The sequence below is a fragment of the Podarcis filfolensis genome (assembly GCF_964270895.1).
Source record: "Podarcis filfolensis genome assembly, chromosome: 16".
Taxonomy (NCBI): domain Eukaryota; kingdom Metazoa; phylum Chordata; class Lepidosauria; order Squamata; family Lacertidae; genus Podarcis; species Podarcis filfolensis.
The window spans coordinates 27,369,258-27,392,991 of NC_139620.1; positions in this window are offsets into that span (position 1 = coordinate 27,369,258).

The following is a 23,734-nucleotide window of genomic DNA, read 5'->3' on the forward strand; positions in this document are numbered from 1 at the left end:
TTTCCTGCCAGAAATATCTCCTTCAAATTTTATGGTGCCACATCCCCCCTTTTAGGGCCACATTCCCCATTTTAGGGGCCACCTACAAGTGGTAAACATACAGGAGTCAAAAAGGGGGCAGACAGAGCAATCAATGTGAGACTCTTATCATTGCCCACTAGACCACTCTCCATCCATGCCAAAGTCAGATGCACATGTCTCTCCATCCTCTGCCCAGGCAGGCCAGAAACACAATCACCATTCCTGGATGCAGTCTAGGCAGACCAAAGCAATGGAGGAGGGCACAGAGCCATGTCAGTGAGAGGAGTGTCCGTGGGCATGTCCTGGGAAAAGGCCAAGGACCAGAGGGAGTGCCAAACGTTTAGCCCTGAGTCCTGAGGTTCCTCACCCCTGTCCTTCACAAGGGAAATACCGTATTTTTTGCACTATTACACTCACCTTTTTCCTCCTAGAAAGTAAGGGGAAATGTCTGTGCGTGTTATGGAGGGAATGCCTACGGGTGGCATGCCTACGGATTTTCCTCCTCTAAAAACTACGTGCGTGTTATGGTCAGGTGCGTGTTATAGAGCGAAAAATACGGTAAATTATGTCCTTGTTTTACATCACCCCCTTCAGGCAAAAAAAATTCTGTAGTCATTTGTCAGACATTCATCACATTTCCTCATGATGTCTCTAACAAAGCCAATGGATGCAGACCTATTTGCATGAGAGAACATTTCTCATTTCCAAGGGATTTAAGAGAGGAGGAGGAGGAAGGTGCAGCTAGATTGAAGAGCTGTTTGTCTCTGGGACTCTCCCTTCCTTTGACTTCACCATGGCTTGGCTCCTTCTCTTCGCTGTTCTCAGCTACTGCTCAGGTCTGGTTCTGGGTGGTTAATGGGAACACATCGGCTTGTGCTGAGATAATGGGTCAAGCAACAAACCCATTTACCTTGTGTAATTTTTCACAGAAACACAATGCTTTTCTGATTGTTATAAGAACAGAAAATGATGCGTAGTCTTTTTTCTTTTTCTTTTTGCAAAGGTGTCATTTCACAGACTGTAACTCAGTCAGCCTCGGAGTCTGTGTCCCTGGGCCAAACTGTGAAGCTCACCTGCTCCAGAAGTAGTGGTAACTGGGCCAGCTTTGGCTGGTATCAACAGAAATCTGGACAGGCTCCTCTCTTTCTTTTCTATGGCACCAGCAGGGGAGAAGGGATCCCAGATCGATTCACAGCTTCAGCCTCTGGGAACAATGGCTATTTAACCATCTCCAACATCCAAGCTGAAGATGAGGCAGTTTATCACTGTGGTGCCTGGGAGGTCACTGGTAGTAGCAAGTTCCACAGTGATACAATCTGATGGGGAACTGAGACAAGAACCTTTGCTCTTCCTCCCTAGAGTAGGTAACATGAATGATTCAAGAGCTTTTTTGAGCATGAAAGTGACACACTGTTAACTCTGCCACCTGAACCATTTCCTATCTTGAAGCAGAAGAGAAGGCTGTTTATTACTATCTGTCTGATGACAGCAGTGAGCAGCACACAGTGACACCACATAGGAACGTTAGGGCTTTAAAGGGCTTCAGTTGGGGACTTCCGGAGGCGGCGCGACCGGTAATGGCTGCCTTCTCCGAGTAAGGAGAAGGGAGCTCCGCTGTAAACGGGTCGTCCGCTACGGCGAAGCGGAGACCCACTCAGGAAAACCACAGGTGGCAGAAGCCTGTGGTCTCGGGACCCGGCGGGCGCCAGAAGCAGCCCCCAAAACGTTGAAGGGACCCCGTAAGGGGCTCCGGATCGCGGAGGGGGTAGCGGCGCTGTGGGTCGTTGCGCAAACAGCGAAGTGAAGCCGCATTGCTGTTGCCGGTCAGCGCTGTCCTTTCTTCCTGCAACTTTTCTGAACTTTGGAAACTACAACCCGTGAGTAAATTTGGACATTGAAAACTTTCTGAAACTTTTGTCAACTTTCTGAAACTTTTTGAGAACTTTATGAAACTTTTAAAACTTTTTTAAAAAAGTTGAAATCTGGCTGAAAACGGAGTGAGGATAAGCAGGAAGCCCATCTCCCGCTATACTGAACTTTAAGCAAAGAGCAGGAGGAGTGGAGACAAAAAGTTATGCGTTAACTAAATGCTGGCACCCTGTTAAAGCAGTTTTCCGAGTGAAAGACTTTGAGCTATTGACTTTTGCTGGTTATATTCGGGGTGCACTGATATTCTTCTTCTGTGGCACCAGTGGATTATAAAATAAATAAGAATCTCTGATGCTGGAGCTGCCTGGATGAGCACCAGTTTGCAACTTTGGATACATTGAATTCAGATTTTGAAACATTCTGAGTTGGAACTGGATACTTTGAAACTGTTGCAGTCAAGGCACTGTAAGAAACACTGTTTTGCTTTAAGTTTTACTCTGCTAAAAATAATACATGTGGAGGCGATAGACATGGATTTAAATTTATAAGTTTAACTTGGATTTGATCTTTTCCCTGAAGACGTATTAAGCTCCCTCTAGAGGATTTTGGACTTACAGCAGTGACTTTGTTTTACTTTCCCTTTCCCGGCCTCTGATTGACTATTGTATCTGGGACTCTGCTTTCTCATGGGAACAACTTGGATTGACCTTGGATTACAGATAACTTTGGAATGAGTGGCGCAAGGAGAAGAGGAAGGACTAAACAAACAACTCTAACTTTATCTGCAGCCTCACAGCGTAGATCTTCTGTGCCGGCCTTGCCTTCCACTTTGCCTCCAGATATAGAGGCGGCCTCCCTAATACAGGCAGGGGAGGGTGAGACAGAGGAGCTGCACCTGGGAGATATGGCTTCAGGGACAAGTAGCTCTGTCTTGGAGAAAATTTTGGAGAAACTGGAGGCTCTGGACAAGAAGGCTGATTTGCATACAGCTAAAATTGAACAGAACACAGAAAGCTTGAATAAGCTGACTGGACAAGTTGCACAGAATGCCCAGTCTATTGGAGAATTAAAGGAGGCTGTAGGTGAAAATCGTAAACTGGCTGAAGATACTAGTCAAAGATTGGAAGAACTTGAGAAAGAAGTAAGACCACTCAGCAAACAAGTTGGAGAACATCAGATTTACTTTTTGATGACAGAACTGCGAAACAGGGAGACCAACTTGAGGATACGGTCAATACCAGAGGTGGAAGAAGATAATTTTATTGAATTTCTAACTAAGGAATTTGCCAAGTTTTGGAAGTTAGAGGAAAAAGACTTTAAAATTGTATCTGCTTTCAGGCTTGGCAGAGTCAGAAGGACAGAGAAGCCCAGAGATTGTTTGATAACACTGAGATCAAAGGAGGAAAGGGACAAGATTTTGGGCCTGCACTACGAAAAGTCACTAGACATTTTGGGCAAGAGAATTGAAATCTACAAGGACATTCCTAAGCAGTTGCTGGACCTTAGATCTAACTACACGGAATTGGCAAGACTGTTGAGAAGCAACGCAATTATCTTCAGGTGGGAGTTTCCACAAGGATTATCCTTTACCTACAGAGGGAGAAAGATCAAAATCAAAACAGTGGAAGATAGAGACAAGTTTTTGGGAGCACACGGAGAAGACCTCCACAAAGGACTTGGATTGCCAACGCCAGAACTTCCAGGGGAGCCCGCCCCCTCGGATCCTCAAGGACCGGAGAACAAGGTACCACCCCAGAAAGAATAACCAGATCTATCCAGGATGTCTCTGCAGCTTTTGAGTTGGAACATAAATGGCTGTAACAGTCCCGAAAAAAGGTCTAAAATTTTTCATATTCTAAAAAAGGAACAATTGGACATTATATGCTTACAAGAAACACATGTGATTAGGCTCCATAGAAAGGTGTTAATAAATAAAAGGCTTGGTCAAGAATTTATATCATCGGATACAGTTAAAAAGAGAGGTGTAGTGATCTATGCAAAAGAGAGCCTTTCACCAAAATTTCTCTTTAAAGATGAAAGTGGAAGAATCCTCGCAATAGAAGTACAGTATCAAGGAGAAAAAATTTTGATATTAGGAATTTATGCTCCAAATGAAGGAAAATCGGATTTTTATAAGAAGTTGCACGAGATCATGCTGGATTATCTGGATTACAACAACGTCATCATGATGGGGGACATGAACGGGGTCGTATCAACAAATATGGATAAGTCACAGAACCAGAACATTACTAAAGAGGGAAGACTACCTAAGACCTTTTTTGAAATGACTGACAATATGGACTGGGTTGACATCTGGAGAGTTAGAAACCCCCTGGGAAGAGAAGGAACATTCTTTTCTGAAGCTCAACTGACTTGGACACGAATCGACCAAATATGGATAACTAGAAGTCTGGCACCTAAGGTGAGGAAGGTGGAAATCTGCCCCAAAACATGCTCCGACCATAACGCCTTGAGAATGGATATGACATTGATCCCAATCGGCTCCTTTAGATGGAAGATGAATGATGGCCTGTTTAGAGATCAAAGAATTGTAAAGAAGGCCCAAAAAACCTTAAAGGACTATTTTGAGATTAATTTGAACACTACGGTGGAAAAAAGAACTATCTGGGATGCAAGTAAAGCTGTGATGAGAGGGTTCTTGATTCAACAGAATTCCTTAAAGAAAAGACTGCAAAATGAAAAGAAAGATAAAATTCTGGAAAGCATCAAAGAGTTGGAGAAGAAGTTAAGATCTAACCCGAAGTCCCAACCGATTCTGAGAGAAATTAAACTTTATCAGGCGCAATATTCCAAGCTGATAAATCAGGAAATAGAATGGAAGATTAAAATAATGAAACAAAAAACTTTTGAATCGGCAAATAAATGTGGGAAACTGCTAGCTTGGCAGTTGAAAAGGAGACAAAGATTAAACACAGTAACAAACTTAGAGGTTGAAGGAAGGAACATTCAGAACCCGGGAGAGATTAGAAAGTGCTTCCAGAGGTATTTTAAAAAGTTATATACTCAAGGGCCACAAGATGAAATAGAGATTACACAATTTTTGGAGAGAAATGGATTAGCAAAGCTGTCAGAAGAAAATAGAACAATTTTAAATGGCAAAATAACAAGACAAGAGATTGAACAGGCCATCCTGAGTCTGAAACAGGGCAAATCACCAGGGCCAGATGGACTGACCTCTAACTACTACAAGACATTGAAGGATTATTTGATACAACCCTTGTTGGAGGTCAGTAATGAAATAATGGAGGGGAAGAAGGCGCCTGAATCGTGGAAAGAAGCATTTATCACATTGATTCCAAAGTCAGAAACTGAAAAGACACAACTCAAGAATTACCGTCCCATCTCCCTTTTAAATGTGGATTACAAAATATTTGCAGATGTTTTGGCACGAAGATTTAAGAAAGTTTTAAGTGAGATAATCCATAAAGACCAGGCAGGCTTTCTCCCGGGCAGACATATGTTTACTAACACAAGGAACATCATAGACATATTGGAACTTTTACAAACAAACATAAACACTAAAGCAGTTTTAATTTTTATAGACGCGGAGAAAGCCTTTGACAACATTTCTTGGAAATTTATGAAGGGGAATTTAAAAGAAATGGGAGTGGGACGGGGGTTTGAGAACGGGATTGAGGCAATATATTCAGAACAAAAGGCTAAACTGATAGTTAACAATGTGGTTACAGAAGAGTTTAAAATTGAAAAAGGTACACGACAAGGCTGCCCGATTTCCCCATTACTGTTTATTTCGGTTCTGGAAGTGCTCCTGAATATGATTAGGGGGGACCGGTTGGTGGAAGGGATTCAGGTCGGAGCGAAACAATATAAACTTAAAGCTTTTGCAGATGACCTAGTTCTGACATTACAGGAGCCGGAGTCTAGTTTGAAAAGAGTATTACAACTGATTCAAAACTTTGGTCGAGTGGCAGGATTTAAGTTAAATAAGCAAAAAACTAAAGTTTTGGGGAAAAACGTGACAGATATTGAGTTGGAACAGCTTCAGAAAGAGACAGAACTAAATGTGGTTAAAAAAGTTAAATACCTAGGGGTAAATATAACAGCAAAAAATCTGAGTTTATTTAAAGATAATTATGAAAAATGTTGGTCAGAGATTAAGAGAGACTTGGATAGTTGGTCAAGACTAAAACTTTCTTTGTTAGGCCGAATAGCTGCCATCAAGATGAATGTATTGCCAAAAATGTTATTTTTGTTTCAGACACTGCAGATTGTAGACAAGACAGAGTGCTTCCGGAAGTGGCAGAAAGATATTTCTAAATTTGTCTGGCAGGGCAAAAAGCCCAGAATCAAATTTAAAATATTAACAGATGCGAAAGAAAGAGGGGGCTTTGCCCTGCCAGATTTAAAGTTGTATTATGAAGCTGCAGCTTTCTGCTGGTTAAAAGATTGGTTACTTCTTGAAGATACGGATGTTTTGGATTTGGAAGGTTTTAATAATGCGTTTGGATGGCATGCATATTTATGGTATGATAAAGCTAAGATAAATAAGGCCTTCAAGAACCATATTGTCAGAAAATCAGTCTTTAATGTCTGGACAAAATATAAAGACTTACTGGAGAATAAAACTCCGAGGTGGCTGTCACCCCTGGAGGCTAAGGCTCGGAAAAGAGCCAATATGGAGGCCAACTGGCCAAAATATTGGGAGATAATAGAAAAGGATGGTGACAACTGGAAATTGCAGAGTTTAGAAAAGATGAGAGACAAAGTGCGAGACTGGTTACACTATGCTCAGATTAAAGAAGTGTTTAAAAATGACAAAAAGTTAGGATTCCAAGTGGAAAAGTCAAAGTTAGAAACTGAACTGTTAGAACCTAAGACTAAGGTACTTTCAAGAATGTATAACTTGCTGCTGAAATGGAACACACATGACGAAATGGTAAAATCAACAATGATAAAATGGGCGCAGGATATTGGGTATAATATTATGTTTGAAGATTGGGAAAGGTTGTGGACCTCTGGGCTGAACTTCACTGCATGTAATGCGTTGAAGGAAAATGTGATGAAAATGATGTATAGATGGTACATGACCCCTGTTAAACTGGCTAAAATATACCATTCGTCTGATAGCAAATGTTGGAAATGTAAGGAAAATGAAGGAACATTTTTTCACCTCTGGTGGACCTGCCCTAGAGTGAAGGCCTTTTGGGAGAAGATATATAATGAATTAAAAAAGGTGTTTAAATACACCTTCACTAAGAAATCAGAGGCCTTTCTCCTGGGTATTGTCGGCCAGAGTGTGTTAAAAGAGGACAGAACATTCTTTTTGTACGCAACAACAGCAGCAAGAATATTAATTGCCAAGAATTGGAAAACTCAGGAGCTACCCACTGTGGAAGAATGGCAGATGCAACTGATGGACTATATGCAATTAGCCGAGATGACCGGCAGAATTCGAGACCAGGGAGAAGAAAGGATGGAAGAAGACTGGAGGAAATTTAAGATTTATTTACAAAAATATTGTAATTTGGCTGAGTGCTGAATTGGATGCCAGTGCAGACAATTGTCTACCATTAAATTAGATTTAAGGTTGAATTATATGTCAAATCAAATTAAGATTACTAATTAAGATGAATTAAATGATAATTTGTTTGAAACTAATTTAATAATGATGTAAGTGTATGCGGGAGGTGTGGGGGAGTCCCATGTAACAATTGAGAGATGTTAAATGGACAATGATAAGTGCTTATCTAATATATGCTCTATTTGAAAACTTTAATAAATATATTATAAAAAAAATAAAAAAAAAAAAAAATAAAGGGCTTCAGTTGGCCTTGAGTGTAGCTGTTGCCTTATTTGAGTGTAGCTGTTGTCTTATTTTTTGAGCCATTCTCCATTAGTGAATGAGAACAGAAACTGCATTCAACATACATTGAAGGGCAGCAAATGTTTTGGCAAAATTCCTGAGGTGGGATGCATATAACAAAGTCATCAGGATCCTTCCCCCAGGGCAGTTGGTGATGAAGTCCAGTTGGAACAGGTCCAGAGCTTTCATGGAAGTGTTGGAAGGGACCATGAGGGTCATCTAGTCCAACCCCCTGCTATGCAGGACTCTTTTGCCCCATATGGGGCTTGAAGCATCAGATCTGAGATTCAGAGTCTCCTGCTCTACCAACTGAGCTATCTCTCTCCAGGAATTCTTCTTAACCTGTTTATATACTTTTTTTTCTTCTTGGACTCATCTTCTCAAACACTGTCCCACTACAATTGCATTTAACTGGTTTCTTAGAAATGCTTTACACCCTTGTATTTTCTGCCTCTGTCTGTAGGGGGTGAAGTTGGACCACCTTCCCCACATTTCATAGAATTTAACTGCATCGCCAGCACCTGCAGAGCCAATGAAGCAGGAGGCAGCTCAGAAGGACACACCTGCTCAGCTGTTCACCCCCAGCTGCCCTTCTTACTCATTTGTGCGCAGAAATCCAACCATAACTGTCAGTGTGCACACAACAGAGGCCGAGGCAACCTCACTCCCAACCGTTTCACCTTTGTCTCATGCTTTGGAAAGTTCTGTGAATCTGCAAAGTCTGGGAAGGAAGAGGGCGGTCTATGGTTTTTTCCACGAGAAGCTTAGATGCATGTGTGTATGTGTTTCTTGTTTGTAGTATTTTGATATCAGCTCTTTCTTGGCCAGAAAGTGGAACAATGGAACGATTCACATCTTCAGAAAATTCACCACACCTGCCAAGGCTCTCCTTTTTAAAAAGTGTTTGGTGTTTATGGTGAGAAAGAATAACCTTACACATATCCCTCAACATATGTTACATACCCTCCAAGAATTTTTCTCACTGAAACTGAGACATTAGCAGGGTCCTGCCAGAGCACCTTCTGGTCCGGGGCTCTGAGATATGAAAGCTAGGAGCTAAATGCACTTTACACTTTGGTTAAGGGCACAACAACGGAATGTCTAGGCACACTTTTTTATAACAATACAAAGCTGAAAACGAATGAACTGCAACTAAAATCTTATATCCGTTTTTCACATGGTCTAATCCTCATCTGAAGACTGCAATAAACAAAGCCATGATTCCCCACTAAAGGGTCTCTTCTCCAGTCTTCAGAGAGTGGCTGGAAGTGAGGAGGCAGGAAAAGGTCCCCCTTTCCATCCACTCTGCAGTTTTATTCTGAAATCTGAGGTGCTGTACTGCGCCCAGATGTCAGAAATTGTTCACTCTAACGAAATTTCTTGTTGCAGAACAAGCCTTGAATAATGGGAGTTTCGAATGCTGCCCCCATCACTCTTGTGCAAATGTCTCCTTAGAACATTGGCTTTGGACAAGGAGTTAAATAAGTTCCTGCAGAACCAATCACTGTAGAACCGATTTGCATGAAGAACCCCTTTGGTATTTATAGGGGGGTTTAGATAGGATCAAGAAGATCCCATCTTGATCTCTTTCCCAAAGAAAGGCACACCCTTTTGGAGAGTTCACCATGGCATGGCCTCTGTTTTTTCTGGCACTTCTCAGCTTCTGCTTAGGTAAGGGTATGGAGGACTCACTCCAGAAGCGTATTTCCACTTTAATAATTTTATTATTTATATTCTGCCCATCTGGCTGGGTTTTCCAAGTCACACTGTGCTTGTCATGGAGACTGAGTGCCTCTTTGATAGCTGAGAACATGTAAAATGTCTCCAATTCATGCTTTCCCCCATTTTTCTTGATGACAAGGTGTCAGTTCACAGCCAGCCTTGACTCAACCTGCCTCTGAGTCTGTCTCCTTGGGCCAAACAGCTAAACTCTCCTGCTCAAGAAATGGTGGCAGTAAATGGGATGGATTTCACTGGTTTCAGCAGAGACCTGGAGAGGCTCCTCTTTTTCTGTGCTATGGATCTAGCCGGAGAACAGGGATCTCTGATCGTTTCACTTGCTCCATCTCTGGCAACATGGGCTATTTGATGATCTCCAACATCCAGGCTGAAGATGAGGCTGTTTATTACTGTTGTGACTGGGAGCACAGCATCATTCAAGGGTTCCACAGTGGTACAGTCTGAGGGAGAAGTGAGACAAAAACCTTCTCCTTTCCTCTCTAGGGTGAGGCAGGCAGAATCATTCAAGAGTTTGCTGGAGCCTTTACATGTATTGCCTGTTTTGGAGAAGAATCTGTGATGACATCAACTTATTTGGAGACAGGGATGCAAACAGTGAAGTGATACCACGTTAAATACCACCTGGTCACCTCCCCCCCAAAAAAACCAATGCTGTTTAGCCCACACTGGTCAAACCTTTCTGGAATTTTGAAGGGGAAAAGCTCTGTATATCTGTTTGTCTGCACCTCTATGCAAATACAAGTAGAAAAAGAAGTTCTTGTGGAATCAATGGGCACAGAGTCAGTTTGCATGAAGGAGTCATTTGGTATTTATGGGGGACTTCAAAGAGGATGCAGAGGTGGGTGTGGACTGTGTTGTGAATAAGGTTGTGCTAACAGATATCAGCAAAATGCTTAATGACCCAAAGAGGGCATGGTGGGGTTCCTTGAAAACCGGAAATCATGATCTAAACTTCCTTTGGAATGACATGAATTCAAATGTGCACTTTAGATGAGCTTTGCTGTAATTATAGGTAGGAAGAAAATCTGAGATTCAATAGTAATTTCAGCTAGGATTAATGGGTATGTTTTCAGGTTTGGGGTTTTCCCAAAACTTTGTAAGTAAAACGGTGGTAATCACAGTTGCTGATCTTCCAGGTCTCCGACCTTTGACCTGTGGAGAGGGAGGCTGGACTAGGTTTCCTATCTTTGATCAAAATGTCGCACTCTTTGCACCACATTCACACACATGTATGTTCAGTCCCTATAGGGTCAAGATCCTTGCCCCGCTTCCATGTCCTCATTCATTCATCAAGATCAACACCCAGCAATCTCTTTGAGCGCACCTGATACAGATTCCATTCCAATTCGCTCCCATGCGATTAACCATCTATCCAAACCTTTGGAAACGGCTGTGAATTCTCATATTTGGGGGAGGAAGAGCAAATTATTGTATTGTTTCCACAAGTTGTGTTTCTGTGTGAGTGTCTCTGTGTATATTATTTCCAGGAATAAGATCTGCATTGGACAGAATGTAGCCTACTGAAACTGGTTCTCTTGCTATATTTGGAAACGTTACTACAGATTCCCAACTTCTGGGGGTGGAAAACCTAAAGACCAAGGACAAATACTGCCTCCCAGTGCTCTGCATTTGGCCCTTCAGATTCTCCCCAGGAGTACCTGAAGAAGAGGCGTCTCTTTCTATGGCATTGTGTTTTACATCCCTTCCCAACGTGGGAAGCCAGTTGTGTTGTATTTGAGAATTCTTCCTGCTCATTCTGCTGGGTTGCCCAATGGGCATCTGCCCCAAGCTCTTGTCCTGATGTCACCATTGCCGTTCTCCTTTGTATCTTGGCCAAAGTGAGGACCTCCCACAGCACCATTATGAAAATATGTCCTTTCTTCATTGGCTTCACACACTAGCAGCTAAACAAAGAAGTTCTTGCTGAACCAATCAGCACAGAACTAATTTGCATGAAGGATCCGTTTGGTATTTCTTGGGGAATACAGAAAGGAGAAAGAGGATCCCATCTAAATCTCCCTCGGAACGATAGTCACACTCCTTCAGAGAGCTCACCATGGCCTGGCCCCTGCTTTTCCTGGCACTTCTCAGCTATTTCTCAGGTAAGGGTATGGAAGATTCAGCTGACATAAGACAACATCAAAGCTATTTCCACGATTTACCTATCATAGGAACATCATACATCTGTGATATCTGAAAGCATAGAAAATGGACTCAAGGCATGATTTCTGTGCTTTTTCTTTTTGTAAAGGTGTCCATTCACAGCCAACGGTGACTCAGCCAGTCTCCCAGTCTGTGTCTCTGGGACAAACTATTAAACTCTCCTGCACAAAAAATGGTGGCAGTAGCTGGGGTTACTTTCACTGGTATCAGCAGAAACCTGGAGAGGCACCTCGTTTTCTGTGGTATGGCTCCAGCACCCGGGGAGAAGGGGTCCCAGATCGCTTCACTGGCTCAGAGTCTGGGAATATGGGATACTTAACTATCTCCAACATCCAGGCTGAAGATGAGGCAGTTTATCACTGCTGTAACTATGAGAGCAGCGTGAGGTTCCACAGTGGTGCAATCTAATGGGGAACTGAGACAAAAACCTGCCACTCCTCTTTCTTACTATAGAGAAGCCTGAATCACTCAAGAGCATAACTTCACAGGAGTACGTTTTGTAGGGAGAAGCCCCCTCCCATATCAGGCACACCCTTCTAGGTTGGCAGGAGCTGGGACAAAGCAATGGGAGCTCATCCCATCACATGGATTCGAACCACCGACCTTGTGATTGGCAAGCCCCAGAGGCTCAGTCAGCAGCATAGTTTGTCGCTCAGGTGCCTGGTATGGGGGTGTGTCCTGCAGCCAGGGGCGGGGCAAGCCTCTCCAAAGCTTGCAGCCTCTCTGCCGCCTCCCCCTCAGGTGTAGGGGGGCTGAGGGAGATGCAGTAGGCAGAGGCAAGTCCCATGCTGCTGTTTCTGGCAGCGCGGAACCTGCAGGTGCCTAAGCCACCAAGTCACTCCTCAACAGTTTTGTGAGCCTTTAAAAAAACCAAACCTCCTTTTGTCACCTCCACCTTAGTGATGACACCGAGGACAAATTGCACACCATGCACCCCGCTTCCTCCGCCACTGAGCTCAGTGGTTTAGACCACAGTGCCATCCACATCCCCGCTTTACATATACGCTGGTACCTCGGGTTTCAGACGCTTCGGGTTACAGACTCCGCTAACCCAGAAATAGTACCTTGGGTTAAGAACTTTGCTTCAGGATGAGAACAGAAATCACAAGGCGGCAATGGGAGGCCCCATGAGCTAAAGTGGTACCTCAGGTTAAGAACAGCTTCAGATTAAGAACAGACCTCCAGAACGAATTAAGTTCTTAACCTGAGGTACCACTGTATACAGACAGATGTCTGTGGTGGTTCTGGCTGTGTGGCATACTGTTTTACAAGCCCAAACCATTCAAGCATTCTCCCTCTCTAAGCGTGGACACTGGGACGGCTTTTAAGGGTACTAACAGAAACCTGGGTTGCTTGTTGGCTTTATGTTTTACGATCTTTTCAGCTGGGGAGAAGGGATTCATTCAGGTGGGAAGCAAAACCTTTTCTTGAAACTGCAAATCCAGTCCTCCGAAAGGAGCTGTGCAGTCTTGCCAGAGGAAGATTGTACATCTCTGCCCCAGGGACATGGTCACTGCTCTTGTGCACTCAGTTTTTGAGTTCCAATCCAGACATTGAAATAGGATAGAAAATGCCTCATTTCCCGGTTATTTAAGAAAGCAGAAGGTGAAGCTAGATCAGAGAGCTGTTTGCCTCTCAGGCTCACCCTACTTTGGACTTTCCCCATGGCCTGGATTCTTGTTCTCTTCGTGTTTCTCAGTTCTTGCTCAGGTCTGGTTATGGAGGTTTAATGGGCTCAGCTTGGCTTGTGCAGCATAAAGAGGCTGTAAAGAACAGCTATGTGCTCAGGTTTTGGCTGCAAATCCAGATATTTAAACTGAATCTCCTGGCCAAAGTATCCATCATTAGGGTTCTCTGTACTTTGCAGTGGCTTTAGCAATGGATACTTCACAATGTTATGAATCTGAATATTTGCCTTGCTAATTGTTTCCATTTCTGAGTGTTCAAATACAGTTGTAGGTCAAATATTCTTGCCTGTGTGAGATGCCTGCTGTCCCAGCTCTCACCTGTTGGTGCATCTTCTCTGCGTTTAGCAGGATAGGATGACAACACAGACCTCCTGCCCCCGCTGCACCTGGGGCAGGGCAGGAAAATGTTGGCTATGCATAGGTGCTTTTTCACTGCAACTCACTCATGTCTAGAGCCTGAGGGCCCGAAAATAACTTTCTCTACCCAAGAATATTAGCTGACACTCTGAGCACGTTTAGGCAAGTTGTGTGTTACAGGTTCTACTTAGAGAAGACCCATGGAAATGAAAAGGTTGAAGTTGAATACGGCCGAAGACCATGTTTGCTGTCAGGCTGATGCCTGGATTGACTGCCTTGGGCAAAGAAAGTTTTTCTAGGGCAGGGATAACCCACATGTTTCCCTATGGATGCTATGGGGCTGCATGGTTTCGGCAGCTGTTCCCAGTCCCCAGTCTCGCTGCCATGTTCTGGATTAATTGCAGTTTCTCAGTCTATAGCTTGGAGAGAGTCCTGCAGAGGAACAGATATGAGACTCTGGTCATTGCAGAATACAGTGGTACCTCGGGTTACATACGCTTCAGGTTACATACACTTCCGGTTACAGACACTGCTAACCCAGAAATAGTGCTTGAGGTTAAGAACTTTGCTTCAGGATGAGAACAGAAATTGTGCTCCAGCGGCGCAGCAGCAGCAGGAGGCCCCATTAGCTAAAGTGGTGCTTCGGGTTAAGAACAGTCTCAGGTTAAGTACGGACCTCCGGAAAGAATTAACCTGAGGTACCACTGTAGGCCACTTTCTATCCGTGCCAAAGTCAGAGAATTCTGCCTCACACACATATCTCTTGATCCTTCATGAAGATAGGCCAGAAACATAATTCAAGGATTCAAGGACTGAGACTTTTGTGTAAAAGAGAGGGAACTAGAAAGTGTAGAATGACATTTCAAATGTTTCATTGGCTCTCCCTGCAAAAAGGTGTGAATGGAGGCCGAATAAACAGTCGACTTGGTTCAATTTTCTTGCAGACTAATCAGGATGTGTAATATGTGCAATAAACAGCAATCCTGGTTCAGTATTCTGACGCTCATGGCGGATTCTCTTGAACTTTCTCACAATCTGCTACTTGATATTTTCTTTTTAACTGGGATACCAAGGACTGGATCTTCCTTATGCAAATCACCCCCTTTGCCGCTAAGCAGGATGCCTCTGCCCAAGCCAATGGATGTGGACCTATTTGCATAAGAGATCATTTGTCATTTCCAGGGGATTTAAGAGAGGAGGAAGAAGGTGCAGCTAGATTGAGGAGCTGTTTGGGATTCTCCCTTCCTTTGACGTCACCATGGCTTGGCTCCTTCTTCTCTTCACACTTCTCAGCTACTGCTCAGGTCTGGTTCTGGGTGGTTAAAGGCTTGTGCTGAGATAATGGAGAGAGCCACATACCCATTTATCTTGTGTAATTTACCCTACAATGTTTTTCTGATCTTTATAGCCGCAGAAAATGATGCATTTTTCTTTTTTCTTTTTGCAAAGGTGTCATTTCACAGACTTTAACTCAGCCAGCCTTGGAGTCTGTGTCCCTGGGCCAAACTGTGAAGCTCTCCTGCTCTAGAAGTAGTGGTAGCTGGGACAGCTTTGCCTGGTATCAACAGAAACCTGGACAGGCTCCTCGCTTTCTGTTCTATAGTACCAGTACCCGGGGAGAAGGGATCCCAGATCGGTTCACTGCCTCTATCTCTGGGAACACTGGCTATTTAAACATCTCCAGCATCCAGACTGAAGATGAGGCAGTTTATCACTGTGGTGCCTGGGGGTACACTGGTGGTAGCAAGTTCCACAGTGATACAATCTGATGGGGAACTGAGACAAAAACCTTCACTCTTTCTCCCCAGAGCTGGGAATGAAGTAACACTCTGGGGCTCAATTTCCTTCATTTCAGAGGAGCTTTTGAACTAAAGAGCTGAAAAGTTTGGTAAAACCATTTGGTCTCAGTCACTTCCCAACCAAGATGATCAAGGGCCTGGAAACCAAGCCTTATGAAGAACAGTTGAAGGAGCTGGGTATGTTTAGCCTGGAAAAGACGTGTCTGAGGGAAGACATGATAGCTATCTTCAAATATCCCAAAGGCTGTCACATGGAAGAGGGAACAAGCTTGTTTTCTCCTGGTCTGGAAGGTAGGACTCTAGAGGTTGTGGACTCAAGTGTTGTAAGCAGAGGTTGGATGGTCATCTGTCCTGGAAGCTTTAGCTGAGATTCCTGCATTGAAGGGGGTTGGACTTGATGACCCCTGGGGATGTTCCACCTCTACAATTCTATGATTCTCACAGGTCATCGTTCTTTGTTTGTGTCTTTCAAGGTGTCTGTTCACTGCACACTTTGACTCCGGCTGCCTCTGCGTCTTTGTCTATGGGCCAAGCCCAAACCATTCAAGAGTTCTCCCTCTCTAAGAGTGGACACTGGGACAGCTTTTAAGGGTACTAACAGAAACCTGGGTCGCTTGTTGGCTTTATGTCTTATGATCTTTTCAGCTGGGGAGAAGGGATTCATTCAGGTGGGAAGCAAAACCTTTTCTTGAAACTGCAAATCCAGTCCTCCGAAAGGAGCTGTGCAGTCTTGCCAGAGGAAGATTGTACATCTCTGCCCAAGGGACATGGCCACTGCTCTTGTGCACTCAGTTTGTGACTTCCAATTCAGACATTTAAATAGGTTAGAAAATGCCTCATTTCCTGGTTATTTAAGAAAGCAGAAGGTGAAGCTAGATCAGAGAGCTGTTTGCCTCTCAGGCTCACCCTACTTTGGACTTTCCCCATGGCCTGGATTCTTGTTCTCTTCGTGTTTCTCAGTTCTTGCTCAGGTCTGGTTATGGAGGTTTAATGGGCTCAGCTTGGCTTGTGCAGCATAAAGAGGCTGTAAAGAACAGTTATCTGCTCAGGTTATGGCTGCAAATCCAGATATTTAAACTGAAGCTCCTGGCCAAAGTCTCCATCATTAGGGTTCTCTGTACTTTGCAGTGGGATTAGCAATGGATACTTCACAATGTTATGAATCTGAATATTTGCCTTGCTAATTGTTTCCATTTCTGAGTGTTCAATTACAGTTGTAGGTCAAATCTTCTTGCCTGTGTGAGATGCCTGCTGTCCCAGCTCTCACCTGTTGGTGCATCTTCTCTGCGTTTAGCAGGATAGGATGACAACACAGACCTCCTGCCCCCGCTGCACCTGGGGCAGGGCAGGAAAATGTTGGCTATGCATAGGTGCTTTTTCACTGCAACTCACTCATGTCTAGAGCTCGAGGGCCCGAAAATAACTTTCTCTACCCAAGAATATTAGCTGACACTCTGAGCATGTTTAGGCAAATTGTGTGTAACGGGTTCTACTCATAGAAGACCCCTTGAAATGACAAGGCTGAAGCTGAATACAGCCGAAGACCATGTTTGCTGTCAGGCTGATGCCTGGATGGACTGCCTTTGGCAAAGAAAGTTTGTCTAGGGCAGGGATAACCCACATCTTTCCCTATGGATGCTATGGGGCTGCATCTCCTGCCATCCCTGACAATGAGCTGCACTGGCTTTGCCTGATGGGAGCTGAGGTCCCCAAACATCTGCATGTTTCATTGTCTGTGTGTCTGGACTGCTGGATCAAGGAGGAGGAGGAGGAGGAGGAGGAGGAGGAGGAGGAGGAGGAGGATGATGGCATGGCTGCTGCTGCCGAGACCCCGCTCTGCATGATGTGCCACCTCTGAGGTGCAAGCAGAGGGCAGGGGCACCCTGGGCAGGAAGAAAGGGGGAGCTGAGAGCAAGGAGTCTGAATTTTTTTTGGAAAGCTTTTGCATCCGCATCTAATCTTGCCCCTTTCTGAAATTCATTTATTGATGTGTATTTTTATTTTTGCAAATCTACCAAATCATAAAATGTAATAAAATCAATATTACATGTTTTTTTCAGGACTGTGGAGAGTGTGTGCATTGTGTCCTATTGGTGCAGTGATGGTGCCACTCACACTTCTTCTGACAGAAGATTCTATGCAGGGGGACAACAAACAATGGGGTGTCGAGAAGGGCCGCAGAAAGAATGTGGTTGGTCAAGGGAGCCGTGGACTCAAAAAGGTTGAAAACCTCTGCCCTACACACACCCAGATCCCAAAATACAACTGTTGTCAAGGTCCCAGATATTCAGAAGATATCCATTCGTAATCCTTTCAAATCCCGAGGCAGGATATTTGTTGATGCACATTGTAGAGCGAAAGGGGAGGCAACTCCAGCCTGCAGTGCGCAAAGAGGACTTACGACTGCTTCCTTGGCAAGAAGATTGCTTAAAAGGAAATAGTCAGTTCTGCTCTGGTAAATCTGTTCTTTTTAAAAAGTGAATATTCTACTGTACAATATTATATACATCCTTTGGGATGATCAGAGCTTTAGACACCAGGGGGAGATGTTGGATCAGTTTCTCTACATTTGACAGATTTGCACCTGCAGTAAAATGTTACACAGATGAGCATTTGATTTGGGTGTTCCTCATGCATGGAACTCCAGTGCCTGCACACAACCTGATCTGCCTTAGAATACACTCAGGTGATGAAGGAGCTAAGCATTTGTCTTGAAGGGGGTCTGGTTCTGGCTTTGTATTCCTCTCCCAGATTTAGGACCTTCAGCCCTTCTTTCTCTATCTGTAGGACGGGTGACAAACCTCAAGCTCATGGGTGAGATGTGGCCCTTCTGGCCTGTCTCTCTGACCCTCAGGACTCTCCTCCAATCAAGCCCCCTTCCCAGGCTACTGCACCCCTAAGAAGCCCTGCTCTGAGCCCTCCCAAAGTGCTTTTTCCTGCCAGGAATATCTCCTCGAATTTTATAGTGCCTTTTGCTCCACTAGATGGACTACAGAGAGATGTTTGGATAGGCCTGGAAGGTGGTGTTGCTGTCTTCATCTTGTAAAACTGGGTTGATTTTATGAAATGGTCTCTCAAAATCTACCCCCAGATGGATCTGGCTTTGAGAACACATGAAACTGGTGTTAATCCACCTCTCCCTTGTGAGTCAGGGGGTGAACAAGGGATGCTGTACTGGCCCATCCCTCTGGCTGCTTTTGCAATTCTGGCTCCCCACTTTTGCTGCAGCGCAAGGAGCAGCCAGGAGAATGAAGATAGTTTTGCCTTCGGGTTCCTCTGCAGCTTCAGGACATAAGTGAAACACACACATCCCCCCATCCTCCCACATCCCTCCCTCCTCTAACAAACCCAATGGATGCAGATCTATTTGCATGAGAGATCATTTCTCGTTTCTGGGGATTTAAGAGAGGAGGAGGAGGAGGAAGGTGCAGCTAGATTGAAGAGCTGTTTGTCTCTGGGACTCTCCCTTCCTTTGACTTCACCATGGCTTGGCTACTTCTTCTATTCACCCTTCTCAGTTACTGCTCAGGTCTGGTTCTGGGTGGTTAATGGGATCAGGTCGGGTGGTGCTGAGATAATGGGTCAAGCAACAAACCCATTTACCTCATGTAATTTATCATAGAAAAACAATGCTTTTCTGATCATTATAAACACAGAAAATGATGCGTAGTTTTTTTTCCTTTTCTTTTTGCAAAGGTGTCATTTCACAGACTGTAACTCAGCCAGCCTCGGAGTCTGTGTCCCTGGGCCAAACTGTGAAGCTCTCCTGCTCTAGAAGTAGTGGTGGTAGCTGGAGCAGCTTTGGCTGGTATCAACAGAAACCTGGCCAGGCTCCTCTCTTTCTGTTCTATGGCACCAGCAGGGGAGAAGGGATCCCAGATCGATTCACAGCTTCAGCCTCTGGGAACACTGGCTCTTTAACCATCTCCAACACCCAGTCTGAAGATGAGGCAGTTTATTACTGTCTTGCTTGGGAAGGCAACAGTAAAACGTTTCACAGTGGTTCAACCTGATGGGGAACTGAGACAAAAACCTTTGCTCTTCCTCCCTAGAGCGAGAAAACAAGAAGAACCCAAAAACATGTCTAATCATACTTGAGCATTCTTTGTTTTTGACAGGAACGTGAGATGATATCAAGTTATTTAGTCACATTGATGCTATTAAGGAAATGATCTCCACCCATGAATGGACTCCACATTTTATGACTGGCAGACTTGGGCAAAGCAAAATTGTACTGGCAAGCCCCTCACCTATCATGTGTAGCCTTGCTGGGATTCCCTAAGGAAAAGGCTGTGGGTGTGGACTGGGTTGTGAATAAGGTTGTGCCAACAGATATCAGCAAAATGCAAAACCCAAAGAGGGCAGGATGTGGTTCCTTGAAAACCAGAAATCATTATCTAAATTTCATTTGGAATGGCATGAATTCAAATGTGTACTTTAGATGAATTCTGCTGAAATTATAGGTTTGGTGAAAACCCTAGATTCAATAAACAACCATCTGAAAGCTCAGGGGTGGAGGGTGTTGCAGTCTAACAACATCTGGATGGAAACAAGATTCCCTCCAGGATTCTCTACTTTATCTTTGGGTTTTGCCAGGAGTAGGGAAGATCTGTCCTCACCTTTCCACTCACCCCTTCAACCAACCCATGGCCCAGCTGGGTTTACATCTAGTCAGGCCCCTGACAAAGCAGCATACAGGTGAGGAACCATCACCATGGCCTCCTCCGAACCACCTTTGTGCATATCAGAGCTGTAGACACCAGGGGGAGAAGTTAGTTCCGTTTCTCCACATTTGACAGATTAAAACCTGCAGTAAAAAGTTAATCAGATGAGCATTTTATCTGGGTGTTCCTCATGCATGAAACTCAAGTGTCTGCACACAACTTGATCTGCCTTAGAATACACTCAGGTGACGAATGAGCTAAGCAGTCATCTTGAAGGGGGCCTGGTTCTGACTTTGTATTCCTCTCTCAGATCTGATTATTGGTGTTTAATGGCTTCAACCCTTCTTTCCCTGTCTGTAGGACGGGTGACGAACCTCAAGCTCATGGGCAAGATGTGGCCCTCCAGGCCTGTTTCTGGCCCTCAGGACTCTCCTCCAATCAAGCCCCCTTCCCAGGCTACTACACGCCTAAGAAGCCCTGCTTGAGTCCTCCCAAAGTGCCTTTCCTGCCAGGAATATCTCCTTCGAATTTTATGGTGCCCTTTGCTCCACTAGATGGACTACAGAGAGATGTTTGGATAGGTCTGGAAGGTGGTGTTCCTGGCTTCATTTTGCTAAACTGGGTTGATTTTATGAAATGGTCTCTCAAAATCTACCCACAGATGGATCTGGCTTTGAGAACACATGAAACTGGCGTTAATCCACCTCTCCCTTTTGAGTCAGGGGGTGAACAAGAGATGCTGTACTGGCCCATCCCTCTGGCTGCTTTTGCAATTCTGGGGAGCACTTTTGCTACAGCGCAAGGAGCAGCCTGGAGAATGAAGATAGTTTTGCATTCGGGTTCCTTTGCAGCTTCAGGACATAAGTGAAACACACACATCCTCCCATCCTCCTACATCCCTCCCTCCTCTAACAAACCCAATGGATGCAGATCTATTTGCATGAGAGATCATTTCTCGTTTCTGGGGATTTAAGAGAGGAGGAGGAGGAGGAGGAAGGTGCATCTAGACTGAAGAGCTGTTTGTCTCTGGGACTCTCCCTTCCTTTGACTTCACCATGGCTTGGCTCCTTCTCTTCGCCGTTCTCAGCTACTGCTCAGGTCTGGTTCTGGTTGGTTAATAGGATCAGGTCGGGTGGTGCTGAGATAATGGGTCAAGCAACAAACCCATTTACCTCTTGTAATTTATCATAGAAACACAATGCTTTCTGATCGTTATAAACACAGAAAATGATGCGTAGTCTTTTTTCCTTTTCTTTTTGCAAAGGTGTCATTTCACAGTCTGTAACTCAGCCAGCCTCGGAGTCTGTGTCCCTGGGCCAAACTGCGAAACTCTCCTGCTCTAGAAGTACTGGTAGCTGGGCCAGCTTTGGCTGGTATCAACAGAAAGCTGGACAGGCTCCTCGCTTTGTGTGGTATGGCTCCAGCACCAGGGGAGAAGGGATCCCAGATCCTCATGCATGAAACCCAAGTGTCTGCACACAAATTGATCTGCCTTAGAATACACTCAGGTGACGAATGAGCTAAGCAGTCATCTTGAAGGGGGTCTGGTTCTGACTTTGTATTCCTCTCTCAGATCTGATAACTCATGTTTAATGGCTTCAGCCCTTCTTTCCCTGTCTGTAGGACGGGTGATGAATCTCAGGCTCATGGGCAAGATGTGGCCCTCCAGGCCTGTCTCTCTGGCCCTCAGGACTCTCCTCCAATCAAGCCCCCTTCCCAGGCTATTACACCTCAAATAAGCCCTGTTCTGAACACTCCCAAAGTGCTTTTTCCTGCCAGGAATATCTCCTTCGAATTTTATGCTGCCCTTTGCTCTCTTGGGTGGAGTACAGAGAGATGTTTGGATAGGCCTGGAAGGTGGTGTTACTATCTTCATTTTGCTAAACTGGGCTGATTTTATGAAATTGTCTCTCAAAATCTACATACAGATGGAGATGGTTTTGAGAACACATGAAACTGGTGTTAATCCACCTCTCCCTTGTGAGTCAGGGGCATAGCTGTCAACGTTTCCCTTTTTCAAAGGGAAATTCCCTTATTCCAAATAGGATTCCTCACAAGAAAAGGGAAAAATAGACAGCTATGATCAGGAGGTGAAGAAGGGATGCTGTACTGGCCCATCCCTCTGGCTGCTTTTGCAATTCTAGCTCCCCACTTTTGGTGCAGTGCAAGGAGAGTGTGGAGAATGAAGACATCTTTGCCTTCAGGTTTTCCTGTGCAACTTCAGGACATAAATGGAACACACACATCCTCCCTCCAGACCAGGGCTGGGGGAAAAGGTATTCAGCACAAGGGCCACATTCCCTATTTCAGGGGCCACCTAAAAGTGGTAAACATAGAGGAGTCCAAAAGGGGGCGGACAGAGCAATCGATGTGAGACTCTTATCATTGCCCACTAGACCACTTTCCATCCATGCCAAAGTCAGATGCACATGCACATGTCTCTCCATTCTCTGCCCAGGCAGGCCAGAAACCGAATCACCATTCATGGATGCAGGCTAGCCAGACCAAAGCAATGGAGCCATGTCAGTGAGAGGCGTGTCCTTGGGAAAGGGGGCATGTCCTGGGAAAAGGCCAAGGACCAGGGGGACTGCCAGACGTTTGGCCCTGAGTCCTGAGGTTTCTCACCCCTGTCCTTCACAAGGGAAATAAATTATGTCCTTGTTTTACATCAGCCCCTTCAGGCAAAAAAATTTCTGTGGTCATTTGTCAGACATTCATCGCATTTCCGCATGATGCCTTTAACAAAGCCAATTGATGCAGACCTATTTGCATGAGTTATTATTTCTCATTTCTGGGGATTTAAGAGAGAGGAGGAGGTTGAAGGTGCAGCTAGATTGAGGAGCTGTTTGTCTCTGGGACTCTCCCTTCCTTTGACTTCACCATGGCTTGGCTCCTTCTCTTCGCAGTTTTCAGCTACTGCTCAGGTCTGGTTCTGGATGGTTAATGGGATCAGGTCGGCTTTTGCTGAGATAATGGGTCAAGCAACAAACCCATTTACCTCATGGAATTTATCATAGAAAAACAATGCTTGTCTGATCGTTATAAACACAGAAAATGATGCATAGTCTTTTTTCTTTTTCTTTTTGCAAAGGTGTCATTTCACAGACTGTAACTCAGCCAGCCTCGGAGTCTGTGTCCCTGGGCCAAACTGTGAAGCTCTCCTGCTCTAGAAGTAGTGGAAGATGGGGCAGCTTTGGCTGGTATCAACAGAAACCTGGACAGGCTCCTCGCTTTGTGTGGTTTGGCTCCAGCAGGGGAGAAGGAATCCCAGATCGGTTCACAGGTTCAGACTCTGGGAACAATGGCTATTTAACCATCTCCAACATCCAAGCTGAAGATGAGGCAGTTTATCACTGTGGTGCCTGGGAGGTCACTGGTAGTAGCAAGTTCCACAGTGATACAATCTGATGGGGAACTGAGACAAAAACCTTCACTCTTCCTCCCTATAGTAGGTAACATAAATGATTCAAGAGCTTTTTTGAGCATGAAAGTGACACCCTATTAACTCTGCCACCTGAACCATTTCCTATCTTGAAGCAGAAGAGAAGGCTGTTTATTACTATCTGTCTGATGACAGCAGTGAGCAGC